Here is a 27,088-nt window from a genome sequence, read left to right as displayed (position 1 = left end):
ACATTGGTATAGCCTTGGAAAACTATGGTTTATCTTTGCACAAGAGGACATGTCACAGGAAGATTTTATGGAGAAATTAAACCAATTGTTATTGATTTTTGTGTAGGAGTGCCTGCCTGCAAACATTAGGTACTTAATCCAATCACCTAATCCAAAATCCAACCTCCTTTCTAAAGCATTCTTTATTTAAGAATTAACTCTGGGATCAATAGCCTTTATTATGGAGATTAGAGAAATGGTTAGTATCTCTTTAAGAAGCTATGGAGGGACACATGAAGTAGGAAGCAGATGCTGGTGGAGGGCATCTTTCTCTTTTGGTTACTGACCTGGCTATGGCAGGTCGGATGACGTGGTCTCTTAGCAATCGTTAGATTTTTACCTTTATCTCTGATCCTAATGCTCTTTAATAAACACTTAAACAATTAAAAAAAAATCTATGGAATTCGGGGCACCTAGGTGGTGCAGGGGATAAAGCACTAGCCCTGGATTCAGGAGGACCTGAGTTCAAATCCTGCCTCAGACACTTGATATTTAGTAGCTGTGTGACCTTGGGCAAGTCACTTAACCCTCATTGCCTGGCCAAAAAAAAAAAAAAAGAGGCTATGGAATTTAGAATGATTCCAGTTTACCTGATATCCTTTGATATTCATGGAATATTGGCAATGTAATTATCATTCCAGGGACTCAAGGATAATGGGTTAATAGAGACCGACTAAAATAATAAGAAAAAGAGGATAAAGCAAACCTTCCTAATAAAATTATTTTAATTCATAAGAAAAGTATTTATATTATTTCTTGAGGAGTTCATGAGGAGACTGATGAATTTTAGCTTGCCTTCAGGAGGCTTATCTTCCATGGCCACAGTGAGACTCTGAGGAGAGCAAAAAGCCCCACTTATTCCTCTTCCCTCCTCTCCAATGTATCTTGAGCTATTTTTAGTAACTTTCTATTGAAAGCAAATCAAGACAAGGAGAAACTCTCATCAAAATGGACAAAGTTGAAAAATACCTCCTTCCCAGCTAAGAAGAAAGACACTATACTTCAAAATATTAGAGAGGAAAGTATAAGGGGAAAAAGTAAGAAAACAAAATAGAGATCCCTGAATGACTGACCATCCTCCTAATTCACCCAAACAAGTTGCCCAGAAAGACAATATAACACAATAGGAAATAGCACTGTATAAGGAGGTAGAGGGCATAGGTTTGAATCCTGGCTCTGTTGACTACTATACAGGTGGCCTGAGGTGAATCCCTTCATCTTCTGGATCTCAATTTTTTTCATTTATGAAATGAGAGAGATTAACTTGATAACTTCTTAAAGTTCCTTTGGGCTTTAAATCTATGCTTATCATTTCTGACTCTATCTTTCCCTTATCCTTTATATCTAATCAGTTGATTTTACTGGCTCAATATCTCTCAAATTCATTCATCTCTTTTCCTCTGTCACTACAACTATTCAAATACTATTTTTTGCATGGACCACTGTAAAAACCTTCTTACTGTTTTCCCCCAATATCAGTATATCCCATTTCCAATTCATCCTTTACCAAACTTCTGAACTAATACCTTTAAACATTGCTTCAATTAAAATATTCCTCTACTTGCAAAAATGAACAAACAAACAAAAAAAAACCACAACTCAGTACAATAATGATCCTATCACTAAAGACAAACTAGGGACTTTCCAGACTTAGCTCATATAAGTTGAATTGTGTACCCTGTGTCCTCATTCTACCTTTTCCCTCTCTGTGTCTTTGATATCTCCCATTTCTCAAATGAACTTTCTCTTTCTTTTCTATCTTTATTGAAATCTTTCCTTTCCTTTAAGCCCAAATCAACTGTTACCTCTTTCATATGGCCTTCCCTAAATACTTTCCCTCCTTCCCCAACTGCTAGCTGGAAGTGTTTTTTCCATCATTAAATTCATGCTGGTGCTTTGTCTGAATAGCTCCTCTGACACTTTCTAGCAGTGTGACCATAGGCAAATCACTTAACATCTCTGAGACTCATTTCCACATCTATAAAATTGTGATAATGATACTCTTACTTGCAGGGTCATTGTGAGGAATGAATAAGAAAAAGACAGGTAAAGAATTTTGCATACATTGCCAGTTATTACAGTAGGATTTAGCTCCATAGCCATATTGTACTGCACATAGTCCATAAGGGGCAACATAGCCTTAACTAACTCATTGGGGATATTGCTTCCCTTCCATTTTTATGGAGCCTTAGAGTTCCGAATAATGATACTGAAAATCAGAGAAGAGAGAATAGAAGAGTAATGGTGTTTGGAAAACAGATGGCATCTCTAGAGGTGGCCGGATACAAATTTGTAGGAAAATGTCCTCATATTCATATTTCAGCTGGGAAGAGTGACTACTAGAAGGTAACACGACAGCCTGGCAGACATTATCACTAATGACTCAGACTGGTCTCTGAGGGAGGCTTGTACACTCTTCATCATGTTAAAATGAGAAAATCTAAGAAAGGAGAAACTCACATGCATTTTCTTGTTTTATTAAATATGTCACTGAATCATTGTATCTTTCACTGAACACTTGACTCTGTGTATCCAGCATGAATTCTATTTTATTTTGATATCAGAAAAAACTTGGCAAGTAGTATGAAGCATAATGAGAACAGAAGGCCTAGTTTCAAGTAGTCCTTAATTTTGACCTAATCAATTATTGTGATAATAACAATAATAAACATGAAACCAAATAATCTAGTAGGAAAAAACATTCACTCAATATTATTGAGCAGATCAATTATTGAGTTTATTAAACACCAATTATACATAGGGACAAGTATAAGTGGATTGCAAACTGCATCAAAGGAATGAACACACAAATCGATGAGTCCACAGATCCATCACTCAGTTTCTGAGCAGGAAGGGACCTGAGAGATCACCTAGTTCAAATTCTTTATGTTAAAAATGAGAAAATCAAGGTCTAGAGAAGTTGAGTGATTTGTCCTAAGGTAGTATAGGTGGTGTTAGAAATAGGATATAAACCAAGGAACTTGAATGGGAAAGTAATTTAACACTGATTGCCTTGCAAACAAACAGCTAGATCATTAAGTATGCAGATGGCATTATGCTATAATGAACAGTTGAAGACATGATCTCTTTCATCTAAGAATATGATCTCAAAGATGAACAAATAATTATTTTATTCTAGGTTAGCATCTTTTTTAATTGTGAATAAATCAAAATATTTGGTAGTATAGCTTTCCCTCCACTCTATTCATGGGAATTGGGGCTTAGGTCCTAAAAAAAAGACAGTCCAACTCTGCATTCAGGGAGCCTCTTTGTGTATTACCTCCCCTTCCCCCTGCCCCTCCCCAAGAGTCGATACAAATCTCAGTGTCCATGTTTAACAAGCATATTGTTGATTGTTCATGTTCTTTCTATTTTCAAAAGCAGAGCTAGCAAACAGTCCTTTGTGCCTCCAGGGTGATTTTCAACCTTCAGATCAATAGAGTGAGGTCAATGGTTGACTGACACAATTCTGGAGTCGGACACCTTTACTCCATATAAAGAGGATAAAGGCCTTCCATGATTCTGACTGGAGGCCTCTTAGTAAATCTAGAGTCAAAGAGAACAGCAATGTCTGAACTACACAAGGGTAACTGAGAGCTCATTTGTTCCTGACACTATTCTAACATTCACAGAATCACTGAATTTCAGAGTTAAAGAACTTCAGAGGACCTCCAGTTTAACCTTCAGCTGAACAAAAATTCCCTCTGCATCATACCTGACAAGTGATCATCTAACTTCACTTAAAATCTTCTAGGGGGAAAAAAACAGAGATATCTCATTTTACTTCTAGACATCTCTAATTCCTGGAATATTTGTCTTTAGATTAGTGATATTGAACCTTTCTCTCTGTAATTCTCACCCATTAATCCTAATTCCTCTATATCAGGGGAAGCAAAAGAATTCATCTTCCACAAAACTGTCCTTAAAGTAATTGGAGAGAGAAATCATGTGGTCTCTAAGTCTTCTCTTTTAAACCCCTAGATCCTTCAATCAATTCTTGGATGGTATGGTTTCCAGCCCTCTCATAATCTTGATGATCCTTATCTTGATTCACCATAGCATGTCAATGTCCTTCCTAATATGTGGTACTCAGAACTGAACAGCCTTCTTCGACCCCATCCCTCACATATGCGCATGTGCATGCACGCGCACACACACACACACATACACAGAAACACATTCACACAATCTCTATTCCCTCTGCTCCCTGGATATTTCACTCCCATCCCTTGTTTTCATATTTAAATGGGTCATTTTTTTCTTGTGATATGTTTAAATGAGAATAAAGAATACAGTTCAGATTCTTCATATAGCCACTTTTCATCTATTAATGTAACTCAAGATTGTATTAGATTTTATTGAGTGTTATATACATCTTTACACAACTTAGTACTTCTTGACACTCCCATTTGTGGATGTCATTGTGTTGATTGCATAAAGTCCCAAGATACTCCCAAGCTTCCGAGAAGAGAATCTATAATCATTTAATAGAGCCCATCTGTCCATCCCCATGGGAAAAAAAAAGTCTATAAGGAAATATATTACCCAGATTTCAACATGCATTTAAACTGACACAAAATAGAGCTTGTCTAAAGTTATGTCTTTCTGGGACAAACAATAGAGGTGAACAAAAATCTGGACCCAGAAGAGAAAAGAAGAAAAGTTGGCTGGGTTGCTTTTGGGGAAATGAAAATCTCTTTCACTAACCCCAAGCTTTCCATGAAAACAAAGGTCTATCTTTTCAAGAATAATATTTTAATGTTGATGCTATATGGACAGAAGGTTTGAAATACCACTGCCTTTGAACAACTAAGTATGAGCATTACACAGAAGGAAATGGAGAGGTTTATGGTGAGTGTGAGCAGGCTACAACAATATAATCACTAAGTAGTTCGGAAGAATATTAGAAAAGAATGAAAAATAGTAGGAATGAAGAACAGCAGGAAAGAATGGCATCAGGGACTAGAGCAGCTGTGGCAGCAGCAGCAGCAGTAGGAGCAGGAGCCACCTCTGCTAGACCCAGGAGCCTGAGCTGAGCAGGCGGTGGTGCGATGAGCCCAGAGGGAGTCCAGGTTTGGGCCTGGCAGTTGGAACTGGGCTCTGGCTCAGGTGTTTTCCAGAGAGTTGTTCTTGGGCACCTTTGCCATATTAACTCAATCCGTCAGGGCACTGAAAGGCTTATGAGGAGGTTCTGTCTTACAAAGCAGTGTCTATTGAAGACAACAAGGAAGAGGGAAAAAGAATGGAAAAAAAGAAGCTAAAACATTTGAGCAAACCAAGAGATCTATCAGATCTTTTGCTAATGACGATCGCAATGTTACAGTGAAACATTCAACAATTTATCCATCTCCAGAGGAACTTGAAGCTCTCCAGAACATGGTATCTAGTGTTGAATGTGCCCTTAAACATGTCTCAGATTGGATGGATGAAATGAGTAAATCTGGGAAGACAGAGGGAGATGTAGATGTGAAAAAGGATGAGGCTGGAAAAAACCTCTGCCTGGGATCAAGGTGACCAGACACTGTGGTGTAATGAGAATTGGCCTAATTGCAAAAGGCTTGCTGATAAAAGATAATATGGATCTTGAGGTGGTTCTTATGTGCAAAGATAAACCCAGGAAAACTCTGTCTGTCAAAGACAATCTTCCTATTCAAATTCAGAAACTTACAGAAGAAAGATATGAAGTGGAGTAGTGTGCAAAAGAGGTGTCTATTATCTGAAATACAAAAGAACCCGCATCAACGCTAAAGGTGATACTTTACTTCCCCTTTAATTAGAGATGAATTGGAGAAGATGGAGTAGAAAATGTTTTGATGAAAGATAGGAAGATATGAGTTGGTCATATGGCAATAGCAAAGGATAATAGATAGAAAACCAAAATGTTCCATTGGTACCCTCCTGATGTCAGGAAACAGCACATTGGGTAGACCCCAGAAGTGAGGTTTGGGGAGAATGTGGATGAGTCACATAAAATGTACATACATGTTTGGTTTGTGATCTGCATCACTGGAGGAAAATCCCAAATAGGACCATCTTCCCTCTCTTTGTATTCCCTCCATTTAGCACAGTGTTTGACAAAGAGAAGCCACTTAATAAAATGTTTACTGACTGATTGATTGAGATCCCAGAGCTATCTGAATATTGAATAGTTTTACTCCATGACTTCTGTTATCTTTTTTTTCCTCCTTGGCTGTACCCACAAGTACTGTTTAGCCAGGCTGGTAGTTTCAGGGCTAAAGAGGATGCTGAATCCTTGGTGCAAAATTTTGTGTGAACAATAGTATTTATCAAACTCATAGTACCAAATCAAAGTACAAATCAGATATTCCTAAAGTACGTACCTAGATTACTGAGATTTGGGATTACCCTTGCATATTTCAATGGCTCAAAACAACAATAACAATCACAAAAGGTACATACATTGCTTTTATATACCCCTTTTTCCTGGTAAGAAACTCCTATCATATATTTGTTCCATAGCTTTTCTTTTATGCTATCTGAATTTTGATCTGTCTATTGAAGGAAAACATCTTTGCTGGTATTTATTCTAAAGCCAGGAAAATATATTTAACCTTTTTCTCTGCTTTCATTTTACTTGACTCTTTGTGCTTGTTTTTGTCTATTGCCAGTCTCTCTAGATTTCTTTTTATCCCTTTAGGTTTTACCTTGTTTATTTTTCTTTGTGGATTTTTGTGTGTTTAATCCCTTTATCCATTAATAATATACATACTTTTGCCATCTAATTCAATATTGATGAAGTGCCATTCTTATATTAAAATGTTATACTATATTCTGTTTAATTCTTGCAAATTGCAGAATGTATCTTGACCTAGCTCCCCATTGGGTTGATAAGGGAGCTCCCTGTTCAGATTGTCTGCAGGTTGCATATAAGATACAGACAAACTGATTGTTTGAGAGGTCTTTTTACTGTTCTTTACCAATGGTGCTGACTTCCTAATTTATAAAAATGTTGATGTCATTTTATATTGAAAGTTTCATGTCCATGTGACTTCTCTCCCCATTTGGATTTTCAGCTTCTAGAGAGACAAAACAGTATTTTAGATTTATTTTGTTTCTTCTAGCAAAGATTTTCTCAGTCATACAGGAAATAATTATCAGAGCCAATATTTTGAACCCAGATTTTCTGACTCTAAATATAGCACTTTTTCATTATGCTACATTTTACTAAGGTTTTTCTAAATGTCATATTCATTTCCTTACATCTCTCTTCTTTCTGCTCCCAGCATTCGAATCTTCCTTAAGACAAAGAAAAACAGGCAATAGGAACTGATACAATGACAAATTGCCTATTAATGCATGTGGCATTTTACCCCTTCTATTCTTGCATTTTTATTTGCAATGATGATTTGTGGGGAGTGAAAATTAGTTTAAAGGAGGTTATCAAACATAAGCTTTACTGGAAGAGCAGGTGACCTGAGCATATAAAAAGACTAGGAGATAATAACTGGATAGGTTGAGTGCTATACTGGTGTCCAAGAGTTAGTATAACTAGAGAAAGGTCTCCAGTTCACTGGGTACATATTTTCTAGTGAATTTATGGAAAAACATGAGCAACAAACATATAGCAATGTGGGTAAATTAAAATCTGTCTATATGAAGAATATCTACCTTAATGGGATCATAGCCCTACAAAGGTGTTACAGCAAAAATATGCCCTCATATTTTTTTCTGTCCCTTTTCTTCTCCATCATTTATATATATATATATATATATATATATATATATATATATATATATATATATATATATATATATATATATATATATATATATATATATATATATATATAGGGATGGTATTTATTGACCATGCTTTCAGTGGTGTGCTGGTAAATGTTTAACAACCAACTCTCTGTTAAAAGCAAAAAGTATGCAAAACACACCTTTAAGTATAATTTGCATCATTAACATTTTCTCCATGATTCATTTAAGTGGAGACAATTGACAAAAGAAAACAATAAGTCAAGCACTGATTTGTTGTGTTTGTCAGTTTCTGATGTGTAAGTGCCTGTGGTGAAAATTTAAGAATAGATTCTCCAAGCACATAAGCTGGCTCCAGCACACCTTTGATACAATCCTCTCATGGATTAGAAATGTTTCAAATCTTATATTAAAATGCATTCCTGACATTACAGCTTACGGTATAATTTAGACAACAATGGCATTTGTATCTATAATACTTTCTTCAACTTGAGTTATCTCACTGTACCTTTAGTTTCCCTGATATAGGAAAAGAATAGTGGTCACAGTGAAAAACACTTGATTAATATGCTTCCATGGGTAGGAAAATGAAGAGGATGTCCAAGAGGTATAAAGGAGATATCAAGGAATCATTGGAATCCAGAAGAGTTAAAGGAAACTTATAAGAAGACCTAACTTCTAGGAGGTTTCATCATAGACTGTCTCCAAGAGTATACAGATTTATTCTTGTGATCTCAAGGTGAGAAAAATGAAAATAAGGAAAACATAATTTAGCAGGACCAGACTTAGTAAGGAAGCCATTTTTGATTATTCCCAAACCATCTTTGCTAATTATCTGATACAAACTATTTGGGTTAGATTTCGTGTATGAAGCCTTTTTACTTTTTCTCTGCCTCTAAAGAAGCATGGTAGGCTCTCTGCCTTTGATAAATTTATGGGTGAAACAGTCATGAGGTCTTACCATACAATCTTAGAATCACTGAATTTAAGAGTTGGAATATAGTTTAATAATCATCTAGTGCAAGGGCTGAGCCAAGATGGCAGAGAATGAGCTATTCCCAAGACCCTTCAAATACCTTCAAATAATGCCATAAGACAATTCCTAGAGCATCAGAACCCACAAAAATACAGAGTAAAATAATTTTCCACACAAAGACTACCTAGAAGGTCAGCTCAAAAGGTCTGTTGCACTGGGGTGAGAGTAGAGCACAGCGCAGAACAGGCTACACCAGTGCAGAAGCAGCCTAGCACAGACCTAGACCCAGTCACAGAAAAACAGGAGCAGGCCTTGGGAGCCTCTGAATCAGCAAAGGCAGCAACTGCTTCTGGAACTCAGCTGACAGAAGGTGAGGGGGTCAAACAACTGGTCAGAAGGAGATGACAGGGATCTCTTTGCTAGCACTGAGGCAGGACTCTGTTGTATTGTCCATACTCCAATCCAGATTGTAATCTTCTGTTGTAGTCCCAGGTGGGGGAGGAACACATGTACAAAAGAGCTTGCAGCCACCATGGAACAAGATTCTGTTCATAATTCCAGGGCAGAAAAGCAGGCCTGTGATTGCTTGCAGAACAGAGCACAGGCCAGGAAAGTAGCAAACATACTTCTCCTTAAATCATAACACCTTGGAAGAACTAAAAACTTACAAATACCTAGAAGTATCTTGGAAAACAGCTGAACAAACCCCCAAAGCTTGGGACACTGTGCCTTCCACCCTGGAAGCAGTGCCCCACTTTAACAAAGAGTTAAAAGTTAAGAAATAGTCTGGGCAAATGAGCAAACAGAAAAAATGCTAACTCTAGAAAGTTTCTATGGTGATAAGGAAGATGAAAAAACACCTTCAGGAGAAGATAACAAAGTCAAAACTCCTCTATCCAAAGCTTCCAAGAAAAATATGAATTGGTATCAGGGTATAGAAGGGCTCAAAAAGGACTTTGAACATAAAGAGATGTAGAGGAAAAAAAGGGAAAGAGAAATGAGAGTAATGGAAGAAGATCATGAAAAAAGTCAACAGCTTGGAAAAGGAGACACAAAAAATATTGAAGAAAAGGTCAGGAAAGACATGTATGAAATGATGTATTTTGAAGTGAGCAGAACCAAGAGAACATTGTACACAGAGACAGCAAGATTTTTTGATAAAGAACTATGAATGACTTGACTATTCTCAACAATACAATGATTCAAGACAATCCCAAAGGACTATTGATGAAACATATTATCCACCTCCAAATAAAGAACTGATATTGATGGAATAGACTGAAACATGCTATTTTTTGCTTTCTTTCATTTTTTTCTTTTAATAAAGTTTTCTTGTAAAAATGACAAATATGGTAATGTTTTACATGAACATACATGTGCAACCCATATCTGATTGCTTTCTGCCTCAGGGAGGGGGGAATTGAGGGAGGGAGAGAGGGATAAAAATTGGAAGCCAAAACTATAAATAAAAATTTTTATTATTAAAAAATAAATTAATTAAAATTTTAAAAAGACTAGGGCAAATGGTAAAAGAGGTATAAAAAGCCAATGAAGAAAAGAATGCCTTGAAAAGCCAAATTGGACAGATGGAAAAGGAGGTACAAAAGCTCTCTGAAGGAAATAACTCCATAAAAATTAGGATTGAGCAAATAAAAGCTAATGACTTTATGAGAAATCAAGAAAAAATAAATCAAAACCAAAAGAATGAAAAACTAGAACGCAATGTGAAATATCTCATTGGAAAAACAACTCACTTGTATCCAGGAGAGGTAATTTGAAAATTACTGGACTACCTGAAAGTCACGATAAAACAAAAACAAAAACAAAACCTAGATATCATCTTCCAAGAAATTGTCAGAGAAAATTGTCCTGATATTCTAGAAGCAGAAGATAAAATAGAAATTAAAAGAATACACTGATCACCTCCTGAAAGAGATACCAAAATGAAAACTTCCTGTATTATTATAGCCAAATTCCAGAACTCCCAGGTCAAGAAGAAAATATTGCAAGCAACCAGGAAGAAACAACTCAAGTATTGTGGTGCCACAGTCAGGATGACACAAGACCTAGCAGCTTCTACATTAAGGGATCTCTATTTATTAAAGTATTGTTGTGGGACTAGACTGGGGTTTCTAAAATATTGCTACTTATAAATTAATGGCTATAGAATAAGTTTTGCAGTAAACATTTATTATTAACATTAATTATAATTAACCACATATTAATAAAGTATTGACCAAATAACATTTCCCTAACTTCTTCACTAGTCACAGGATTACAGGCATAAAACAATTACATATCCATGGCATTTGGCCAATAGGAAGAGAAGAGGGTGTGTACAGATCTCAAGAGAGTCTCAGGAAAAAGAGTGTAAGCCTCTTGTAGTCCATCACCCTTCCTCCTTCAATAGAGGTGACTTCTTACCTAGTAATCAAAGCCAATTGGTCAGTGTCATTCAATTTCATTGATTGATTTAACTTGAGGGTGGTCCATATTAAAATAAGCTTTAGTGTGATGACATCAAGATCTAGTGGGAGAAAACCTCCTGAGGGCAGAGAAGCTTTCAGATAGGTGTGGTTTCACTAACCTAGATACAAGGGAGTCTATTTCCATTGTACTTTTGGGCTGGCTCTGAAAAAGCTTAGCTAAAATTCCTGAACTAAACTTTCTAAAGTGGGGTCCCTGGGTCCCCCCAAAAAGCCATTATTAACAATTATTTTCTCACAGATCAGAGGGCTTGGAATATATTTTAGAGAGCAAAGGAACTGGGGTTACAACCAAGAATCACCTCACCAGTGACTGTTTTCCCCCTTTTTCAGGGGAAAAAATGGGAATTCAATGAAAGAGAGGTGTTTCAGGCATTCTTTTTTTAATTTTAATTTAATTTTTTTTTAAGTGAGGCAATTGGGGTTAAGTGACTTGCCCAAGGTCACACAGCTAGTAAGTGTGTGTTAAGTGTCTGAGGCCAGATTTGAACTCAGGTACTCCTGACTTCAGGGCTGGTGCTCCATCCACTGCGCCACCTAGCTTCCCCTGTTTCAGGCATTCTTGATGAGAAGACCTGAGCTGAAAAGAAAATTTGACTTTCAAATATAAGACTCTAGAGAAGCATAGAAAGGTAAATAGGAAAAAGAAATCATAAGGGATAGTAAAAGTTTAAACTGTTTACATTTCTACCTGGGAAGATGATACTTGAAACTCTTAGGAACTTTCTCATTATTAGGGCCCCTGGATTTAGACAGAGGGCACAGGTGTGAGTGGAATATGAAGGGATGCTATCTTTAAAAAATACAATTAAGGGGTAAGAGAGGAATGCATTGGGAGAAAGGGAAATGGAGAAGTTAAATGGGGTAAATTATCTCACATAAAAGAAATAATAAAAAGTTTATACAGTAGAGGCGAAGATGGTGGAGGTGCTGGGGAGTGAGTGAACCTTACTCTCATCAGAACTGGCTCAAAGAGGGTATAATACAGAGGCTTTATTGGGTATAGTAATCTATCTTATCCTGCAGGAAAATAGGAGAGGCAGGGCCTAAGGGGATGGGGTGTGTGATAGAAGGGAGCAGATTGGGGGACGGGGCAGTAAGAAAGCAAAACACCTTTGAGGAGGGAAAGGGTGAAAGAAAATAGAGAATAGAGTAAATGACATAGGGAGGGAGTAAGATGGAGGGAAATTCAGTTAGCACTAGTAACTGTGAAATAATGAGCAGGATGCTTTCAGAAAAACCTGGAAAGACTTACATGAGCTGATTCAAAGTGAAATGTACTGTATACAAAGTAACAACAATATTATAAGATGATCAGTTGTGAATCACTTGGGTGCTCTCAGCAATGCAATGATATAAGACAACTCTGAAGGACTTAAGAAAAATGCAATTCAACTCCAGAGAACGAAGTGATGGTGTCTGAAAGCATACATGTTTCTTTTTCTTAAGGTTGTGTGTGTGTGTGTGTGTGTGTGTGTGTGTCTGTTTTCTTTTACAACCTGACTAATGTGGAAATGTTTTGCATGACTACACATGTCTAACTTATATTGAATTGTTTGAGTTCTTAAGGGGCTAGTATTGGGGAGTGAGGGAGGAAGAAAATTTGGAACACAAAGTTTTAAAAATGGACATTTGGGGCAGCTAGGTGGCTCAGTATATAAAGAACCAGCCCTGGATTCAGGAGGTCCTGAGTTCAAATCCAGCCTCAGGTACTTGACACTAGCTGTGCGACCCTGGGGAAGTCACCTAACCCTCATTACCCCCAAAAGAAAAAATGGATGTTAAAATTGATTTTACATGCAATCGGGGGAGAAAACAAAATTCTAAATGAATGAAAAAAAGGGAACCCCCCCAAATGGAATTGGGAAATTGACAACAAAAGAAATAAAATATAATAGAATATGAAAAAATATTTGGTGAATCAACCTATGTGTTTCTATAAATGTTTTAATATTTAAATCTCTTCAACAAATTATGAAAAATATTTTGTGTGATGATACTCATGCTACTTTACCTGCTAAGTTCCTTTTATAACTATATCACCTAATGTAATAAACATCATTATAAAGAAAAAATTAAAAAAAATTAAAATCATCTAGTTTGGCCACTACTACCTAAAATTATGTTTTAATTGCTACTAAAATACCCTGGACATGTATTTATCTAGATTGCCTGAAGAACTCCCATGAAACAGAAAATGATTACCTTCCAAAGTAGCCCATTTCACTTTGAAATAGAAATAATTTTGGGGAATGTTTATTGTTTTGAGATGAAACATACGTTTTTACACCTTCCATGCATTTTTTCTAGTTCTATCCTCAGAAACCAATCAAAAGCAGTAGAGACCCTCTTCTAGCTGACAGCTCTTCAGATACTTAGAGACAATTATTATGGCCCCCCCTAAATCTTCCCTTCCCCATCCTAAACACTCCAAATCCTTAAAATGATTGTTATATTATATATTTTCCTGTCTCCTCACCCTTTTTGGACATGTTACAGTTTGTCAAAGTCATTTCTAAAATAAAGAACCCAGAGCTGCATGATTCTTTACTTATGGTCTGACTAGATGCTAATACATTGGGACTACTGTCTTCCTTATACAGTATATAATATATGCAACCTAACATCACATTTACTATTTTGGCTGCCACATCACAATGCAGACCCAGGTAAACCTTGTACTTAACTAAATGTTTTTTACATGAATTCTGTATAGCCAAGCATTTTCCATACTATGCTTCTATGCCATTGCCATTTTGTTTTACCTAAGGTCAAAACTTTACATTTGTCCACATGAATTCTTGTGTTATTAAAATTGTCCCATAATACTAGTCTTAATATTATGTTGATTAATTTTTGTATCCCACTTCTGTTTACTGCAGTAGCCATCCCTCTCAACTTTTGCTGACCATCTGAAAATTTGAAAAATCGTATTTTCTCTTTTTATTTAAGTAAATGATAGAGCATTTTGAATGAAATATCATCAGGGAATGATTCCTTCATCTAGGGCAATATGGATCCATCAATTGACCCTTTCTTTAACCAATTCTGAATTCATATCACTGCACTATTGTCTCGTCAATGAATCAGTTAACCAGCATTTATTATGCACTTGCTTTTTGTCAAATACTGTATTAAGCTTTGGGGATACAAAGAAAGAAAACAAAAGATACTTCCTACTCTCAAATGGATGTCCCACCAATCTACCAACCAAGATATCATGAGTGCTTTTGATAAATACCTTGCTTAAATTCTTCTGACCTCTCTTTACCTTTGTATTTAGAGGGACATGTATCTTTTTAAGCCACCTGTCCTAACATTCCTCTCTATATTCCTTCACTTAGGGCTTAGTAAGCATAAGGGGATTAAGATAGCCTCTTAAAATAATGGATAAATTTTAACTACATGATTTGGAATACATTTAACCATCTCAAAGTACTGTACTCCAGACTTTTTATAACCATTTGTACAACAATGCCTTGGTTCCCCTAGAGAAGAATTTCTTTACATTCTTACATTGGAAAATTCTGAGTTTATTGCCTTTGCTAAACAGAAATTTTCTTGTTCTTAGTAACTTGTTCGTTAAAATTATATGCATTATCCTCTCATCAAAATTTCCCAATATTCTTGATCCAGATAGCTCTACTAAGTAAAACCATTGAAATGCTATGATATTGCCTATTCTGTGATCATGTTAATATTCATTCTTAAATAACTCTCTTTGTTATAAAGTGCTTACTATTCTCATTTGAAATGAAGAACAGAAGCACGGAAAAAAGAAAATGAAAGCATAAAGGTATCTTTCCTCTAGACTAGGAGGAAAATTTTGGTAAACATGAGAATAGAATTCTTGTACCCAAGATTAGTCTAATGAGAAAATATAGACTTTTTATTCTTCTTTTCAAAAACAGATCACCAATTAACAAAATATTTATTTAGTATATAACATACCATTTTATGGAACTAGAACAATGCTTTGCATATACTATCTCTCTCTCTCTCTCTCTCTCTCTCTCTCTCTCTCTCTCTCTCTCTCTCTCTCTCCATCTGTCTGACCATCTTTCTATCCATCCATAAATCCATCTGTTTTTGCTTTCTACCTTTTGGTTCATTATTTAATTTATGTGTTTATATCTATACTTATAATTTCATGAGTTAAGGAGTTACAAGCATAGGAATTGCCTCTGCTGATGCAAACAAACAACTTGACTGTAAAATAATCTGAGAGAGTTGTTTGGAACTTTGAGAGGATAAGTGACTTGTTTGTGACCCCATAGTTAACAAAGGACTGAAGTGGAACTTGAACTCACCTTTCCTGAGGGTATACCCGCTGCATTATTATCTCTCCTAATTATACACTAGACATATGTTAGTACAGACAAGTCCTATTATCTGAAAACAAGCTGATTTTTTGTACAAATTTCATATACATGTAGCAAAAATACAACTTAAATGATAGGTTTGGTTGTGAAAGTTCCTTGTGGTTGTTCAATGCTAATGTACTTAATCATTTTCTAATTATGTAATTATGCTCTATAATGGAAAATGCATGTACACCTGGGATTCAAGGATAGTGCATTTTAGACAAGCAACTGTGATTTTACTTAATCAAGCAAACAAAACCAAGATCAGCAGGTAAGAAAATGGTGGTTTTTAGAATGAATATTTCCAAAATCCTATAGGATTATTGCCTGCAAGAGGAAAACTGAAGCATCACACTTAGAGTAGCTTCTCACTATTTTGTGTCTCAAGCAATATACTGTCTTGAGAAATAATGGATTGTTCACAGTGAAACATCACCCCTGTGCTCCCAAAACCACAATCGAATTGAAGCTACAAAGTAGCATAGTAGATCCGATCTTTGCAGTTTATCAAATACAGAAAAATCCAAATAACATCACTGTGGACAAAATAAGTCATTCTCTGGCCTCCTAGGAGTATTTGATATCATCAGTAGGTCTAGATTCTGTCAATGGCAATTTTGCAGTTGACCAAAAGGGTTCACTAAGATCCTGAACAGAGCTAGAAGTACGGTGGGGCAACGGGAGCTTTACTCAAGGGCACTGAATCTTAGAGGGCACAAACATTTATATTAGGAGGCATCTAGATGGTACAGTGGGTAAAGCGCTGGCCCTGGATTCAGAAGGATCTCAGTTCAAATCCTGCCTCAGACACTTTACACTTACTAGCTCTGTGACACTGGGCAAGTCACTTAACCCTAATTGACCTGCAAAAACAAAAAAGAAAGAGTAAGAACAAACATTTATATTAAATGAATTCCTACCCTGATTATATTGTGAGCTCTTCTCTCCTCGGGGTTCTGACTCCAGGTCTTTTCCCACTCTCCCCACATGTCAAAGATCTGGTGTTCAGGGTCTCTCTTCTACATGGTAGATTTTAGGGTGCCTTTACTGCTGCTTTCCCAGGGTGATATTTTATGTTCTTTATCTTTAAGAACAAAATTGCTAATCTTTGCTCCTAATACAACACTATGAACCACATGATGCTATGAACAATCTTAGTGAATTCTTAGCCCATTTAAGACAACCTAACAAATCTTTTAAATGTCTATTGTTTGCAGGACACTGTGATAGGCATTGGGGTGATATAAAATGTAAATAAAAAGGAAGAAAAGTAGAAGTTATTAATACCTATACAAAAAAATGGTCCAAATTATTAATAATTAGAGCAACCCTGAGGTACCACTTTACATTCATCTGATTAGTAATGATGATAAAAAGGACAAATGTAAAATGTTACAGGGACTGAAGGAAAGCTGGCACATGACATGCACTGATGATGGAGCTATGAAATGAATTGACATAGCCATTCTATAGTGTTAAACTGGAAATTAAGGAAACAATCAATATAGGAGAAATAAGGTCTTTAATTGGGGCAGAGGAACTATAGCTCATGGTATCCTGGTATTGCAAAGCTTGGGAGCTAGGAATACCCCTAGAAGGGAACAGAAGACCTGGTTTTTAATAGGGTAACAGAACAAAAGCGAACCAAAAGATTGCTCAGAGTGATGTATAGCTAATTAATGTAAATGAACCTTTGACAAAAGAAATAATAGTACTGCTCCTAAGTTAAGTATAGGCATTACTGACTCTGAATAGAAACTACTTAATGTAGGTGGACCCTTTTTACATAATAACATAAAGTCCAGGGAGTAAGGTGGGGAGCATTGGGAGGGGACAAGTTGCTTGGGGCAAGGTCCATAAGTCCATCAAGAGTCTGAAAATGACAAAGACAGTCAGCTCCAGGCAATTCACCTGCCTGGGAAAATAGGGGACTGGGTGGGGAATCAGTTCTCAGTAAATTTTGTAGTTCTCATTAGCAATTTGAAACTATGCCTACAAATTTACTAAACTGTGAATACCTTTTGACTCAATAAAACTGCTGCTAGTTCTATGCCCCAAAGAGATTTTAAAAAGTGTAAAATAACACATATGTATAACTATGCTTCTTGCAGCTCTTATTGTGGTGGCAAAGAGTTGGTAACCAAAGGGGTTTCTACAATTTGGGGAACAAATTTTAGAATATGAATGTAATTAAATGTTATTTTACAATGAGAAATAACAAAAGGAACAGTTTTAGAGAGATCTGGGAAGACTTGTAAGATCTGATGTAGAGTGAAGCAAGTGTAATGAGGAGAACAAATAATAGCATTTTAAATACAGTTTTGAATGACTTAAGAACACTAGTCACTGCAATAATAAAAATGATTCCAGAGGATAAATGATGAGTCATGCTAAATGCCTCCTAACATAAAAGGGATGGAATTGAGATGCAGAATGAAACAAACATTTTTGGACATAGCTAATTTGGAATTTGATTTGCTTTGTAAGGGCTAAAATTCTAGCTATACTATCTAAAATCTAATGAGTGGTCTCCAATAAATTCTAAGCTTTAGCAAGAGTATTTAACTGTTTAAGTATTTATTAAAGAGCATTAGGATCAGAGAGAAAGGTAAAAATCTAAGTATTTCTAAGAGACCACATCATCCAACCCACCATGGTGAGGTCAGAAACAAAAAAGGACCCAATAATTCCTCCTTCCTCCCAGAAGCCTCCTCTGAAACTGGGAACATCCCCTACACACAGCTCCAAGCTAATTGGCTGGTAGCTTTGATAGACAGTACCCACAAGCAAACATCACTTCCTGACGCCAATGACCTGACCACATGGCTTGCTGTCAGACACCTTCTCATGGTGGAGCTTTCCTACAGTAACTCTCCAGCAGGTGGCATCATTCTAATTGTTACAGCTTATATTTTTAATTTTCATGGGAGAGGGTGAAAGGGAGAGAGAAAATAAATGCTTGTTAATTTTAAAAAATAAAATAAAAGTTACATAAAATAAATGGAAAGTGCAATAACTAGGGAAAAAAATCATAGTTCTTGACCCAAAGAATATTAAAATATGTAAAGAGTAAAGAATAATACACAGAATAATGTAATATCTAGTATCACATTACAAGTATATTCAATATAAAGCAAAGTGCTATGTGAGGCTAGAGGAAAATGACCATAAGTAACTGGGGTCATCAGGGAAGGCTTCATAAAGCTTGTAGCATTTCAGATCTACTTTTAAGTAAGAATAAGAAATCAACAGATGAAGAGAGAGAGAGAAAAGTTCACTTCAGGTACAAAGAACAATGGGACTCAAGATATGCAGCAAGGTAGGAGCAGAGGAGAGAAAAGACAGGACATGTTCTCAGGATAGAAGGTATTTCCATTTACCTAGATTGTAGAGTAGGTTGAAGGGAGAAATAAGAGGTAAAGCTATAAAGGTAAAGTAGCATCGGTTTGGGAAGGGCCTTGAATATCAGGCAAAAGGATAACCTATTTTGTAGCCTCTAGATAATGTTTCACATCTGTTCCATCAATTCATTTATCTATCTGCCCCAGGCATCTTGATATGTGCTCTATCAACCATGCCACTATACCCTTTTACCTCTCCCTATTCCATCTTTTGTCCTGGGAAGAGTAGTAAAATTAATATTATAATTTTTCTTGTGTGTGTGTGTATACACATACATACACACATGCACACACACACATATATATATACACATACATACAGAAATATATGTCTGTATATATACACACACATACATATATATACACACAGAGTGTGTGTGTGTTTGTGTATAAGTGTGTATATATGTATATTCTCACCCCCAAATTGAAATGTGAGTCTCTTAAGGACAAGGACTATCTTACTTTTGTGTTTGTATTCCAACACCTCGCTAATGCCTGGCACATAGTAAGTGTTTAAATTCTTTTTCATTCATTGATTTAAAACTTAGGGCAGGAAAAACAGGTGATGGTGATGGAAAGTTTAAGTCCCTTCATATTTATTTCTTTTGGTCCCAGTAGGTCACAGATGAGAATGCCATGGCCATTGTTACATACCACATGTAAATGTTATGAAAACGTAACTTGGCAAGAGCCAGGGAAAACTCACTTAATTTCTTGTGGCCATATGTAACTCTCAAAGTTTTAAATCACAGAATAGGTAGACACCTGAACTAGTAGAGATAAGTTTGTTATGCTAATGTCATTGCAGGTTTGATCTCCCAAAAACTGTTTAGTTGTAGATAAAGTCTATTTGTGTAGAACTGGATGTGCAAATATTAGAAATTGGTATTTTGAAAATGCCTCTTTTATCCAATTGCATGTGGTGAAAGAAGCTGCCTCTCTCCATCAGGCCTTGTTCCATAGTGCCTGTAAGCATCCTCAAGACATGCATAGCCTGTAGATAATGATTCCCAACTCCTCCAGTTCCACCATGGAGGAAAGGGCTAGAATCTTTCTTTCTCCAACCCCCAAATCACAGAATTAACATAATCAACACATACCCTCTGATTTTATACACAAGCTGTAAATCAGCAATTGCACTCCAAATGTTCATCTGGGCCCAGATACAGGATAATAAGCATGCTTCATTGCTAATCACAAACCACAGACCATTTGATTGCATAATAAATAAGTACACTTAAAGTATCTCCATCATTAAATATATATTATTTTAATTGGCTAAAATATGCTTTCTACAGCAACTCCCACACCTTGTTTCCTGGGGGCTTTCTTCAGGGATATTGGAATTGTGAGGCACAAGATATAGCAAAAGAGCACACCAAAATACAGCCACACTAATCTTCAATGCCATATGATTCTCATGCATATCACACACACACACACTTCTATATCAGTCCTGTACTTAAAATTTCCAGCTCTTATGACACTAGAATGCAAAATATTACAGCCCTCTCTGCTTTTGCTTTTCCCAAGCTGACATTGTCAGATTGTCTTTTGGAGAAGGGGTAGAGATGGTCGTTTTTCAGGAAAACTATTCCAATTTTCAAGTTGATATGTATTAGCATAACATAGTCAATAGGAAACTGGCCTCAGAACTAGGAAGACCTGTGTTCAAATTCCATGCTGGCTCCCTGTCTCTGGGCAAGTCAATTAACAGTTAAGTGCTCTAGGCAATAGCTAAGACTGTAAGTTCTAGACAAGGTGCCACCATGTATGTGTATATATAGATCATATATATACATACATACATACATATATATATATACATATATATATACAAACAAATATATGTTGATAATAGATCATTCTATTGTGAAAGAGGACACATGGGGAGAATGTAGCAAAAATATCACTCGGTATTAATAAAGGAAAGAGAACAATGTATTATAGAATACTCAGAAGTCATATACTTGTATATCCTGGTACAAATACTGTATATAGTAAAAGACTTGGAAGACATTAGACATGATGTACACCAAAAGCTATCACAAAAAAATGAAGCTGGCTGTATCTTAATAGACAGAAAAAGACTGGATACTTTTAAGGGAGACATTTCCAAAGCATTGTGAGGTCATATACTAGTTAGGGTAAAGGTTATAATTAACAAGATAGGAAATAGGATAAAGATGAGAAGACATTTTATACAATGATAATAACTGCAACCCAAACTATTTTAAATAAGTTATTGATTCTAAAAAATGGAAAATGTATAAAAGTAAATATATTTTATTTTATTTTTCCAATTAAGTTTTCTTATAAAAGTTTAATGTGAAATCATCATCACAGTGAGAATACTCAAACAGCCTTGAAACCAAATCATCCAACAAACACTGAATTTCCTTGCCCAATGGGAAGACTTGGAAGCCAAGGATGACACAAGTTTAGATCATTAATTAATTTATAAAATGTTATAGAGAAAGATGATGAAAGATTATAAACAATATGACCTGGAGTATTATGGAGCAAAAAATAATTATGATCGATGTGAATTCTTCATCCTGACTTTAAATCTCCTCTGAAAACACTGATGATATGGAACCAATTCTTTGGCCTCTATTATAAGCTCAGAAATATTTCACAATTTGCTCAAGGATATAAAGGGTAAAATTAGTTCAAGATCATGCCATCTACAGTTATACTGAAGATTAAAGTGATTTAAAAGACCTTTTAATTGCTTTGATATTTTTAAGCATTTTAAAAATAGAATCTGCTGCTTTGGAGTCATACAGGATAGGTAGGCATGGATGGATTGCAGTGTATGTGCACATTAATGAGATAACCATTTCAAGGCAATATTGTAAGATATAAATAGAGGCCTTATCAACATTGTTAAGGAAAACATATTTCTATAACTTAAAAAAACCAGCTTAGATTCCCAATAGATAAAGAATATGAAAAAAACTTTTCAAAAGAAAAATGAAAATATAAAAAATATGACAGAATGCTCCAAATAATTAATAATAATAAAAATATAAATCAAAACAACTCTGAACTTTCATTTCACATCCAGATTGGCAAAGAGAAGAAAAGATGGGATTAGTAAATTTTGGTGATGTTTGGGAAGGAACCCTAATTCATTGTTGGTAGGGTTGTATCTACTCATTCCATTAAAAAAAATTAGACTTATGCAAAGATGGACTAAAATGTCCATATTCCTTATCTTAAAGATTTCATGCTAGAGTTATATACTCCATGGAAGGCTGTGACAAAAAGAAAGATGAATGTACACTATAGTGTTTATACCAGCACTTTTTATAGTGCCAAAGAACTGGAAATAAAGTAGATACCCATTGATTGGGGATTGGCTAAAGAAACTCATTACATGAATGTAATGCTTTTAAAAATTGTGAATATGTACCCAAAATTATTTTATAAACCTAGGAAAAACAATAACAAAATTCATTTGGAAGTATAAAAGGTAAATAATAGCAAAGGAATTAATGAGGAAAATGCACAGGAAGGTGACCTAGCTGTACCAAATCTAAATCTATATTATAAAGTAGCAGCCATCAAACTGGCTAAGAAATAGAGTGGTGTGGATCAGTGGTGTTGATTAAGCACATGAGACACAGTCATAAATGACTATAGTAATCTACTATTTGATAAACCCAAAGATTCCAGCTTCTGGGATAAGAACTCACAATTTGACAAAAAAATGCTGAAAAAAAATGGAAAATAGTATGGTAGAAACTTGGCATTGACCAACCTCTTCTACCATATACCAAAATAAGGTCAAAATGAGTACATGATTTAGACATAAAGTATGATACCATAGGCAAATTAGGAGAGGAAGGAATAGTTTACCTAGCAGATATATGGAAAGGGGAAGAATTTATGACCAAACAAGAGACAGAGAATATTATGAAATGAAAAATGGATCATTTTGATTATATTAAATTTAAAAATTGTAAAAGCAAAACCAATGCAATCAAGATTAGAAGGAAAGCAGAATGCTGGTAGGAAAGCTGTAATTGGAAGGAAAGTAGAAAGTAAGTATTTCTGATAAAGGCATCATTCTAAAATATAGAGAGGACCAAATCAAATTTATAAGAATATGTCATTCCTCAATTGAGAAATGGTCATAATAGGTAGTTTTCAGATGAAGAAATTAAAGTTACATATGGGCATATGAAAAATGCTCTAAATCACTATTGATTAGAAAAATGCAAATTAAAACTATTCTGAGATACTACCTCATACCTATCAGATTGGCTAAGATGACAAAATAGGAAAATGATAAATGTTGGAAAAGATGTGGAAAAATTGGAACATCAATGCATTTTTGCTCGAGTTGTGAATTGATCCAACCATTCTGGAGAACAATTTGGAACTTTATGTCCAAAGGACTATAAAACTTGTGCATACCCTTTGACCCAGCAATACCACTACTATGTCTATAACCTAAAGAGATCATAAAAAAGGGAAAAGGTCCCATGTGTACAAAATTTGTGGTGGCAAAGAATTGGGAATCGAGGGGATGTCCATCAATTGGGAATGGTTGAACAAGTTGTGGTGTATGAATGTAGTGCAATACTATTGTGCTATAAGAAATAATGAGGAGGCAGATTTCAGGAAAACCTGGAAAGACTTGATGAACTGATGCTGAGTGAAGTGAGAAGAACCAGGAGAACAGCAATATTATGCAATGATGAGCTGTGAAGGACTTAGCTCTTCTCAGCAATACAATGAGCCAAGACAATTTCAAAAGACTCATGATGGAAAATGTTCGCTAAATCCAGAAAAAGAACTGTGAAACTTAAATGCAAATTGAAGCATACTATTTTCACTTTTGGGGGTTTTTTTTGTTGTTGTTTTTTCTTTCTTGTGGGTTTTCCCATTTGTTCTGATTCTTCTTTAACAATATGCCTGGTGGGCAGCTAGATGATGCAGTGGATAAAACACTGGCCCTGGATTCAGGTGGACCTGAGTTCAAATCCAGCCTCAGATACTTGACACTTACTAGCTGTCTGACTCTGGACAAGTCACTTAACCCTCATTTCCCAGCAAAAACAAACAAACAACCCCCCCCCCGCAAATCAACATGCCTAAGTGGAAATATATTTACTGTTATTATACATATACAACATATCAGATTGCTGTCTTAGAGAGGGGGGAAGGAAGGGAAGAAGGGAGAATAAATTGAAATTCAAAATCGTAGAGAAACAAATGTTGAAAATTATTTTTACATGTAATTGGAGAAAAGTAAAATTCTATTAAGATTGAAAAAATTATGGATATGATGTAGAGAAACAACAGTAGACATATAACTCAAAGTGATATAAGGAGATCCAAGAAAATAATATATATGACTGCCACAATGTAAGTGGAAAGAATAGCAACAGCAAAACCATTTGAAACTGAATGCTGAGAAATGATAATGACCAAGCAGAGCCTCAAAGGCGAGATATGAGAAGATGCCTCCCTCCACTTTTTGGCAAATATTGGAGGGAGGATTCTAGTTGTAGAACACTGTATATAATGTTAGGGTTTTTTTTAATATGTTGGTCAGTTTTACTGTATTCTCCCCTCCCTTTTTTTCAGTGTTGCAAGAGATGACTTTGGGAGAGGGAGATGGAGAAAAAATACATAGGAAAATGTAGGTGATACAAAAACATTATCTCAATAAATATTTTAAAGATGCTTGGACAATCTTTTTCCAAATTAAAAGTAGGTTTTTAAAAAAGGACACACCAACCACTTTTAAATGAGATTCCAGGGCAAATAAAAGCCCTGGATTGGACTTGTATGGTTATACATACAATACCTTTTTATATTGGAAAGATGGGTTTCTTGCCAAGTGCCACCTTTGGGACATTACAAATAGACTTTACACTAGGATTGCTTTCAGTGTAGCTGACCTCAACTTTATTAATAAATTTATCCTGTAAGGAAGACTGCCAGCTAACACATAGAAACCCTCACCTCCTCTCTTGGCTCTCCATCAGAAGCAATCGTTAAATGCCAGGCCAGAACTGAATGCTTGGTTTTCCTAGGCTAATGAACTCCCTAAGTGTCACACACTTTCCACCTGTCAGGGGCTACCCAGAATGGCAGACTGACTAAAAACATGCTCTGATGGGTGGGGAAAGATTCCTGCTACAATCAATCATTAGACTGGTATTAACCTAGCCATTCCAGCTCAGGTTATAAAGAATGTAATAGTGCTGTGACTTTGAAATATTACTAGACCTCATTATGGGAACATTGAATCAAAATGAACAGCAACCAGGTCAGAAAGGATGGTAAATGGTTATTGACATCAGTCCCATTTGAAGAAATCTCTGCCTGCATGTTGTCACCTTGCTTCTAGTATCCCATTTTTTTTTTGGTGACTATTGTTGCTATCAAACTCCCTTTGAAACCTAGAGAAATTAAATTCAGTAAGATGAAGGAGGACTATTCCCACTATATATCACTTCTCAGCTGTGTGATCTTGCGTATATTGTTGTACCTCTCTCAGCCATAGTTGCTTCACCAATAAGACACTAAGATAAAAATTCCTTACCTTTCTCAAGAAAGGACATTGAATCAAATGATCTCTTGAATTTGATTCCTTTGATTCTTTGAATGAGGATTGAGGAAAACTAGGTGACAGAAGAAGAAAAATTATCCAGATTAATCTTTATTCCAGATCATTATTTTTATTTTAACATGAAATGGTCCCTGAAACCCATAGGAGTGGCTTTATCTCATATTATATCTACAATAAATAGAAATAAAAATATTTCTTTACTCCAGTTTCATATCCCATCCAACCATGCACATAGATCATTTCATTATCCACTTGCTGCAGCTGATCTGCAACTCCTGTCTTCCTATCCCCTTACTCCTGCTCCTTGGGTAGCACCCTGCTCGCCAGACCTAAGAATTTACCTTCATTTCCAAGTCTTCTAGAATTCATGCCCTAGGCCCTGGAGAAATTAATCCATTCATCTTTGGAGCTCCTGCTCTGTGGCCCAGCCCAATTGATAGGTGACTGAGGATTTGCAAACTAGCCCACTTAATCTACTATATCTACTGACTGACCCTAGACCAACCATTTCCCCCTCTTATAGAGTCATTCAACCTTCTACAAAGGCTATTCTATCATCTCCTTGAGCACCTTGACCACATCCTGTCCCCCAACTCCATTTCCACCTCCCTGAAATGAAGCTCCCTTACCTATTAAATTTTCCCTTTATAAACTTGTCTTTCTCTAACACTATGTAAATTCCTTGAAAAGAGGGACTCCTTTAAAAAACAGTTTATATCCTCTGTGTTTAATACAGTGACTGGTATATAGTATGTATATCAAAATGTTATTTTTTTTTAATTGATAATTAGTTAATGAATCAATGTGTAACACTAGGTAGCTAGGTGGCTCAGTGGATAGAATGCTGGGCCTGGAGTCTGGAAGATCTAAGTTCAAATTCAGCCTTAGACACTTACTAGCTATATGACTTTGTATAAGTCACTTAACCTTTGTTTGCCTTAATCCTCTGGAGAAAGAAATGACTTACCACTCCAGTATCTTTGCCATGAAAACTCCAAGGACTGTATGGTCCACAAGGTCACAAAGTGTCTGAAGCGATTGAATGACTGAATAACAACAAAATGTGAGAGTGATTATCCTGACCCCCACAAGCTGAAGGCCTAGCTTTTTCCAGTACCCTTAAGGGGCTTTTAAGTATCTAGGTTCTTGGCTATTGGCTCCAGCCCCCACTGATAGTATTCCTTCAACTATAGGGATTCTCCTCGATACTAGTTCTATTTAATCACTAATAGATAACCTTGCAAAGAAATATTTTATGCAAAGATATAATAAGAAATACGCAAACATTCCCTCAATACGTGGGACCCTAATCCTACTCTGAAAATCTAATTTTCTGGGGAAGGAAAATGGGTTAGGTACCCAGTTTAGCCCAGTTTCTTTTTAGCATAGTCCCAAATTCCAAATGCAAAGTTACCCTTGGACTTGTCTAAGGCACTTTGGTTTCTCAGGTCTTCCCTGCTAGGTTGACTAGTTGTAATTTACAGTCTGGTATCCAGGTTTCATGGTCA

This window comes from Dromiciops gliroides, chromosome 4 (genome assembly GCF_019393635.1).
Source record: "Dromiciops gliroides isolate mDroGli1 chromosome 4, mDroGli1.pri, whole genome shotgun sequence".
Lineage (NCBI taxonomy): Eukaryota > Metazoa > Chordata > Mammalia > Microbiotheria > Microbiotheriidae > Dromiciops > Dromiciops gliroides.
This window is presented reverse-complemented; position numbering follows the sequence as displayed.